This window comes from Myotis davidii, unplaced genomic scaffold, assembly GCF_000327345.1.
Source record: "Myotis davidii unplaced genomic scaffold, ASM32734v1 scaffold49, whole genome shotgun sequence".
NCBI lineage: Eukaryota > Metazoa > Chordata > Mammalia > Chiroptera > Vespertilionidae > Myotis > Myotis davidii.
In genome coordinates this window covers 4,660,571-4,669,279 of record NW_006300375.1, presented here as the reverse complement: position 1 = coordinate 4,669,279, position 8,709 = coordinate 4,660,571, and the positions used below count along the sequence as shown (strand labels likewise).

The 8,709-nt window shown below is 45.4% G+C and overlaps 1 long non-coding RNA gene and 1 other non-coding gene across 2 annotated transcripts in view; both read right to left on the bottom strand.

The window, feature by feature from the left end:
* Nucleotides 1-8,709, bottom strand: part of LOC107185190 — a 22,432-nt gene that overhangs the window by 12,279 nt on the left and 1,444 nt on the right. The window lies entirely within an intron of this gene.
* Nucleotides 4,509-4,580, bottom strand: TRNAC-GCA. The gene has a single exon. It is a non-coding gene; the product is annotated as a tRNA-Cys (tRNA).

Below are 8,709 nucleotides of genomic sequence, written 5' to 3'. Positions count from 1 at the left end.
AGGCCCGCTTCTCCCGTTTGAGTCTGGGTCCCTAGAGACTTGCCTGGAACTGGAGCTCAGAGCCTGAGACTCCCTCCCGATTGAAACAGACAACCGCACCCTCAGCCACCAGCCCGCTCCGCATGCACTCCGCACCTTTGTATCTCACTTCCGCACTGCGCCTCCTCTGAGTCTCAGTGTTTTTCTCTTTCCTCCTAGTTGTAGAATTTCCACTCAGCCAGCTTTCCTGTGGTTCTGATGTCCGTTTCGTCTTTTAGTTGTATTTTTGAAGTGGTTGTTCAAGGCAGCAAACTCCGGTGTTTACCTATGCCGCCATCTTGGTTTCTCCAAGGATGTTTTTCTTAATATAAATCTCAAGTTATTGGATAAAAAGCAGAAAGGGTAGGCCATCACAGACATTCAAGTGAGAGATGTCTAAGTGTGTAATGTTTAATGAGCTAAACATTACAAAAGAGCTTTGGGGATTACTACAAATATAAAAACATATAAACATATAGGTAGAACTTGGCAACTAGAAACCACCCCCATCTTCTACCTGACTACTCAGGGAGACTTTTTTTTTCCTGTATTTTTTTAAAATATATTTTTATTTATTTCAGAGAGGAAGGGAGAGGGAGAGAGAGATAGAAACATCAATGATGAAAGAGGATGATTGTTTGGGTGCCTGCATGCCCCCTACTGGGGATCAAGCCATAACCCAGGCATGTGCCCTTGACTGGAAGGCGAGACCCTTCAGTCTGCAGGCTCATGCTCTATCCACTGAGCCAAACCAGCTAGGGTTTAGAGCAGCCGTGGGCAAACTACGGCCCGTTTGAAATGAATAAAACTATTGAAAAAAAAAGATCGTACCCTTTTATGTAATGATGTTTACTTTGAATTTATATTAGTTCACACAAACACTCCATCCATGTTTTTGTTCCGGCCCTCCAGTCCAGTTTAAGAACCCATTGTGGCCCTCGAGTCAGAAAGTTTGCCCACCCCTGCTTTAGAGAGACATTTTTGCATCTAAGTATTTTATCATCCCTCACACCATTACCTGGGTAACAGGAAAAACCTCCAATAAAGATTAAGGTCAGGGCAAGATGTAGCAACTTGTCTTTGAAGTTTGAGTAGGTGCCCTGACATCCTCTGAAACTTACTGGAGTGGCTGTCACTGGACTGGCAATCCATACAAGAGATGGGGGACTGTGAACCCAACCAGGATCGCAATTTGACAGTTCTGCCTTCGTTTTCTGACAATCCGCCACTCAGTAGTCATAGGGAAGTCTGCCCATTTCCATTTGTGTCAGAAGAACGTGTAGACACTTGAGCTTTCCATTGTATGTCTTTGAGCTTCCCAATGCTGTCAGACTGGGCTCAGCCTTTCGTCCTGTTCTGTAACAGCAGCTGGCCCTGGAAAGTTATCTTTCAGTGGTAACTTTATGCTAAGAAGGAGTGATGCTCAAAATATTTAGTGACTGCTACAGCACAGACATTCACCAGTCAGAATGGAGGCTAGCCGTAAACATCCATTAAGGGCCTATCAGATGAATAAACTGCCTCCAACCCTCGTGGGCAGTGCCATCCATGTGATCAGTGACTCAGCCATTTTATGACTGAGCGTCTTGAGTTCCAAGATTCTCAGCCCTGAAGAATCAGCTGGGTTTCCACTTTCTTCCATTCCAAATAGGACAGAAAACCAACCCCACACCCACTCCCTCTCCTTTCAGGTCTTTTGCCTGCAACCCACTCCAATTGCAGAAGCCCAGGTACATTGTTGCAGACACAGGAAGTGGTTCTGTCTACTGAGAAAGATGAGACAGTCGTCTGCGGGTCAGGGAGCTCATGGCACTGAAGGAAAGGTGGGAGATGCGGGTCACAAAGCCGGGGTGACCGATCCAAAGGAACCCAGCCCATCAGGCTCTTGGACAACGTACACTGGCTAGGGACACCACAACCCCACAGCGCTGCCAACCCCGTCTCTGTGTCGTCTGAGTCGGGGGCACCTGTTTGGCCAGAAGTGCCAGTGGGATAGAGGAAGAAAATAGCCTTCCATTTTGGCTTCTGCGGCTGTCAGCGGAGCCATCGCCAAGGCTTACACAACTGGGGAAAGAGGGTACAGGAGCAGACTTACTGCAATCAACATTTACACTGGACAAAAGGGGAAGCACATTCAGTTACAGAAACTGGGTATGCGAATGAAACTGCCATGCCTTCCTTCCCTTTGGCTACAGCCCGAGCCTCCTTCTAGATGCCAATTTTCAGTATTCAACAGCCTTTCACAAGAACGTTACATAAAAAAACACCCCAACTGTCAGTGGTACCCAACAAGCATTCCAGGAGTAGGGAATGTTCCTCGCGAAGGCCTTGGCTACCAGCCCATTGTTCCATGTGATTCTTGACTCCATCCTCTCAGGGGTCTTACTTTTCCATCATCTTCCTTTGTAATTTCTGAAGAGATTATTGGAAAATATGTCCTTGTTGTTGACTGAGCAGTCTTCTCAACTTGTTTCCCACCTGGCCAGAGTTCTTTTTACTTCCCAGCCTCAATATCCTTTAGCCCCGAGCTGTTGATGTTTTGTCAATCAAGCTTTCTCAAGAAATGTGTGGGTTTCTTACGTATTTTACTCCAGGTATCAAAAGCCATGATCCCAATTCTTTTTGACATATGCTCTCCCTCCAGCTCATGCACAATTATTTGGACACATCACAGTTCTGTAAGACCACGGCCCTAATCTTTCTAGGAACACTTTTGTCCAGCTGAGAGGATATACTTGGCACCACCTTAATGCTTTTTGTGCTCTTAATAAAATGCATTAAAGCTATGAGTGCATTAAAGCTTGATTTGGTCTTAGACTGTGTCTTACAGGAAGGCTTTGGATTTTGGCTTTTTTCCTAAAGTGATATAACAATGGCTTCACCTTTGTTTTTGAAGAGAATGGTTTCATTTTTCCAACTACTCCATTTCTGAGCTATGTATATTGCTTCTAAATTCTAATTACAAACCACTAAGTTCTCTTCTGAACTCAGATTTTTTTTTGTAGCACCTTGTCAAAAACAGCCTGTGACAAATAGCTCATGCATTCAACATTTTGCCTTGAAATAGCTTATTCCCAACTCTATAATATCTTTGCTGCTTTCTAGGTTATCTTGAGGCTGTTTTTCCTGTCCTTGCTATTTTCCCTGCAGACTAACAGCTTCCTTGCCACCCACTGATTCATCATGAAGCCATTACATATATTTTAATATTTTGTCACGTCAGGAGCCCCTTCTACCTATCAATTTCAGTATTTGTTAGTCTTATTCACAATAACATTGCATAATAAGCCACCCACAAAAGTGATGACACACAACAATAAACATTTATTCTCATGCCCATGGGTTTGCAGGTTGAATGGGAATCAGCAGATCTAGGCTGGGCTTGCCTGGGTGGATCAGCTACAAGCTGCAGATCTAACTGGCCTTGGTTCCTCTTGGGGAGCTGGGCTCAGGGTTGAGCCATGTTCCACGCTGAGGCCCCGGCTGAAGGAGAGCAGCATACAGGGTACGCACATCTCATAGTAATGGTGGAAGTATGCAGAGCAAACCCAACTCCGCAAGTATCACACCTGCTTGTATCACATCTGCTAACATCCTATTGGCCAAAACAAGTCACACGGTGTGCCAGTTATCAATGTACTGACTCTCCTCTCTAAGCTCAGCCTTCCATTTTGGCTCTAATAGACTGATTCTTTCAGTATTTCTCCTTTAAGAGAGCACAATGTTAACAGTTGTCAGTAGAGGACGCTGGAGAGATGTTGCACAAAAGAGGGGACTTCTCTCCCAGTTCTAGCTGCACGTTCTTGCCATCCTCCCTGGCACCTGCTGTGTGCTTGGTCAGTGGTGCAGGCGTGTGAGGACACACGGTGGTGCCCTGCCCCAGGCACACACCCAGAGAAGGAAGCCCCTTTGTGGCCTGGCAGCCCCACTGGGCTGCTGACCACCTCCATGCTCCCCACCCCAACTCCCTCTATGCACCCACGTGGCAGCCTGGGCTTGCCTCGGCCAAGATCTGACTCCCATGCCCTCCAGGTGTGGACACTGCACACTCCAATCCTCACACTTCCAAGTGGCTCACTTGTGTCCCTGAAGGCTGCTTCCTCTTGCCTGGCAATTGTGAACAGGTCTGGCTGGGGCAACTGGCGGGTGAGCTGCAACCGCACCTTCCCTGATGAGGTCTGAATCCTAGCTTTGGGGAAGGGTCAACCTTCTAAGTTTGTTCTTGCTTGGGGCCCTCATTTCAGAGGTACCTTTAGAGTTTTCTTTGAACCTTTGTAATTACTCTCCTTTTATAGCACAATAATTATTTATATTAAACTTCCCCGGTTTAAATATGGCTTCTGTCTCCTGATTGCCCCAGACTGATACATATGGCCCAGCCCAGAGCAAAGGGGTGCAGAGCACACAAAACCCACTAAAGACATTGCTATTTAGCAGAATGTGGTAACAAGGTCATTTATCTGTATTTGGCAATAAAGCAAGTTGCCACCAGGGGGCACCCGGATTTGAACCCGGGACCTGTTGATCTGCAGTCAAATGCTCTACCCCTGAGCTACACGCCCTTGCATAGTAAAAACTCCTCCTTACCTTACTTCACCTGTGTAACCCAAACATTCCATCGTGTACAGTAATTTCTATTCATTCCTGGTTGGCTGATGAAACTGGCGGACCCATCACAGACTGACTGGAGATCCCTCTCTGGCCAGGAGCTCACCTTTCCATTCCCCAGAGACCCTTCCCTTTTCTCATAGAAATGTTTTCACTCTAGCTCCTGTGGGGCAGCACCAGGTTTGAGAACCTGAGTCCCCAGATCCGCCTTCCTTCCCTCCTCCCTCAGCTCTGCCCCATCCTCCCGGCCTCACTGCCACTCCCCCCGCTCCCCACTCCTCCTTGCTTCATCCCTTCCTTCTCCTCCCTTCTGGCTTCTTCACATCTTTCCCTCTGCTCTCCTGCCTCCTCTCCCTGGCCTAGTCCCTGCCGGGGCCATCTCCTAGGGTCTTGGCTGAACCCAGGGGGGACAGCACTAGAGTAGCAGAAACCCCTGAATCCTGGGAAAACAAACCAGGAACTAGGGTGAGGCCCACAGCCCCCTACCGCCAGCCCATGGTCTGTGGGCAGAGGTCCCTCTTCCCCTCCGCCCCACAGCAGGAGAGTCCACGTGCCTATTTCTCTCCGCAGACCTTCATTCACATGGTGAGGACACACACCAGTCCTTCCTGAAAGGCACAGGCCCTAAAGACACTAAGGATTTAGAGGAAGGACAGTAATCTCAGGGGTATGTTACATGGCATCCAAGACCAGTGAAATTCACATTAGGGAGACCACAGAGGGCACTGAGATACGCAATGGAAGACCAAGGCAAAAGGGGAGGCCTTTTCTCATTCCTGTGCAGTTTACTTATCTCATTACTTTGTTATGCAGGGAACATATTTCACTCTAAAACTATAATCTAAATTCTAAGTAAGTGCTTATTCCAGTAAGAACCAATCGTTGCTCCCTCCATCATGTTTCCAACATAATCAACCTGCTACCATGTTACAGGAGACTTAGCACGTCAACTCAATAGGTAAAGAGAAAGTTGATAAAGTACAATAACGAATCATGATTTAAAAAAACAACAACCTCATAGCAAGTTAAGAATAGAAATAAATTTCTTTAACTTGATGAGTAGAACCCCCCATTAACCTCCAGCAAATACAATACACGAGAAGCAGTCCTGTTAGATTCATAAACACAGAGGCCTATCATCACCCTTACTATTCAATATTGTACGGAGGGTCCTAGCCTCTATAAGAAAACAAGAAAATGAAAAGAAAGGAAGGATTGAAAAGAGACAAACTGTCCTTATTAGTAGATACTATGATTGCCAACACTAAAAGTAGAGAAAAATCATTAGAACCAAGATAATTCAGCTAGATTGCTCAATGCAAAATCAAAATACAAAAATGAGTATCATTCCTCATAAACCAGCAGTAACCAGCTAGATAATGAATTAGGGTAAAAATCCTCTTAATAACAAAAACAAAAATCATAAGGTAACTAGAAATAAAGTAACATAAATTCTTTATTGACAAAATTATAAAATAATTTTGCTGAAGGCTATAAAGGAAACCTGAATTAATGGAGATGATTCCATAGTCATGGATGGGGAACTCAATATTATAAGATGCCAATCCTCTTCAATTCAACCATGTGGTTCATTGTAATTTCAGCAAAGATTGAAAAGGACTCTATTAGAACTTGAAAAAACAGAGGTTTAAGACCAGCGGTGACAATTTAAGGTATGAAAACAAGGTCGGACATGTTCTGCCACGTGGCAAGACTTACAAAGTGAATGTAATCAAACTAGTGAGCGTAGGAATAGACAGACAAATGAATGGAACAGGACATGTGGCCCATGCATATGTGGGAACTTGGTATATGAAAAGAGAAACTGTGATGATTAATTTTATGTGTCGACTTGAATGGAAGAAGGGATGCCCAGAGAGCTGGTAAAACAACATAACTTCCAAGTGCGTCTGTGAGGGTGTTTCCAGAAGAGATTAGCATAAAGAAGATGGACTTCACCAATGTGGGTGGGCGTCATCTGGTCTGTTGAGGGGCCCAGAAGAACAGAGGCTGAGGAAGGGGGAATCTGCTCTCTGTTGAGCTGGGACATATCCATTTTCTCCTGCCGTGGGACATTAAGTGCTCAGTTTATGCTTGTGGTCCCAGCATAAATAGAAATAGCATTTCCTTTCACCCTCAAAAGTTTCCTGGATGATAAATATATGGTCCCCCTATATATATTGAAAACGGAGTCACAAACTAGTGGGGAAAGTACCCAATTATTCAACATATGGTACTGAAATAACTGGTTTCCATATTGAAAAACATGTTTGAACCCTTGCCAAGCAGAATGGTGGAATCCAGGTGAATAAAAGACCTTAATACGAAAACTTTAAAACTATTTGAATTAAAAATGTGAATCTTTATACTCTCAGGAAAGGGAAGGATTTCTTAACACAAGAGGCACAAACAACATTTAGATTGTCTTGTCTCCATCGGGATAAAAAGTAAAATATGTTATTTTAACTGTGGTAACAGTTGTCTCTCAATAGTGAGAGACGTGTACACCTGAGGTATTTCACTTGAGCCCTGCCTCTCAGTGTCATGGAATAAATGCTTTATCTTCTCTTTCATTTCCAGAACTCATGCAAGCACTCCTAAGAGCCAATACACGTCAGTGTGGAAATGCAGAATTATGTATTTGCTCCCCATTTCTTTGGCCAGGATACTAAAGTAATGTATATTTAGTGGCTGCCATTTATCAATGACAATTTTTGCTATTTCCTTCCACAGTGATTAAGAAACATATTTCTCCTCCAACTGAAGCAGCATGTGGATTAGCATTCAGCAGCAGCAGGCTCTGCTGTGTGGCACTGCCCAGCCTTGCTGCATACAGCTGGGGGAGGCTGAGCCAACCCCGACATTCTCTTCTCACACCTACACAGCTCACCAAGTACGAGTTAATGAAATGGAATGTGTCTTCTCCCTTGGCAGAACTTGTCAGTGATGAACAGAATAAAGATCTGTGCACACATACGCCAAGGGCCGATTTGCACTCCACCCGTCAGTAAATTCACCCAGAATTCATCATCCAGTGAGATGGATCTGCCTTAGCAGGTCTCTATGGAGAGGGAGAGACTACAGACAGAGAGAGCTTGAAGGAGGTCTGATGACCACCCTGAGTGGGGCGGGAGTGAGAATGGAAGGGCTTTTCTTTAAGAAAGAAAGGATGATAGGGGGAGGAGATCTGGAGTGTGGATGGGTAAAGCCGTGGAAACCTTTGGGAATGCGGGGCATGCAGAAGAAACACTGGTGAGCAGGCACCCTCGGTGTGGCTGCAGTGTGAGAGTGTCTGGTCCCAGGTGGGTGACGGTCTAGAGCAGTGGCTCTCAAAGTATGGCCCCGGACCAGCAGCATCAGCATGACCTGAAAACTTGTTCATCAGAAACTTTTAGGGTGGGACTGTCATCTTTGTTTTAGTAAGCCCTCCAGATGAATGGTAGGGTTCTGATGCACATAAAATTAAGGACCACTCGTCTACAGCAGAGTTCAGAGTATGAGCAGTTGACTGCGGTCCTTGGTTTCAATCCTGGCTATCCCCACCAGCTCTGACTAGTCCTGAGACTGGCGCTAGAATTCTCAGCCTATCCCCCTACTTGGGTATTTCAGTACCGGAGTCTTCCAGCAGGTGGCGAAAAAGGAAGCAGATGTAGATCCATGAGAGGTGTTTCTCAAAGTGGGGTTTCCTGACCCTCCATAAGGAGCTTGTTCCTAACGCCAGATCATGTTTGACAAGTTCCCAATATGATTCCTGACTGCAGGAAATCTGAGACAGGCCCCTTCTGGCTATAATTGTCAGTGCTTTTCCAGAAAGGGCAGGCAGGTGGCTATAGCAAAGGGAACCTAGTGCTTGCTTTGCATCAGGAAGATAAATTGCAGTGAGGCAGGCTTGGTAGCTTTCAGGAGGACCAACCTGAATGAACAGTGGTGGCAACATTTTGTAGGAATATTGGGCATGACTACATAGGCAAAAGGTATTACTTAGGTGTATGTCTGTAGCTCAAGTATAGAGTATTTGACTGCAGACCAAGAGGTCCCTGGTTCAAATTCAGATACCCCTCTCCTAGCTCTCACTCTTGCTCA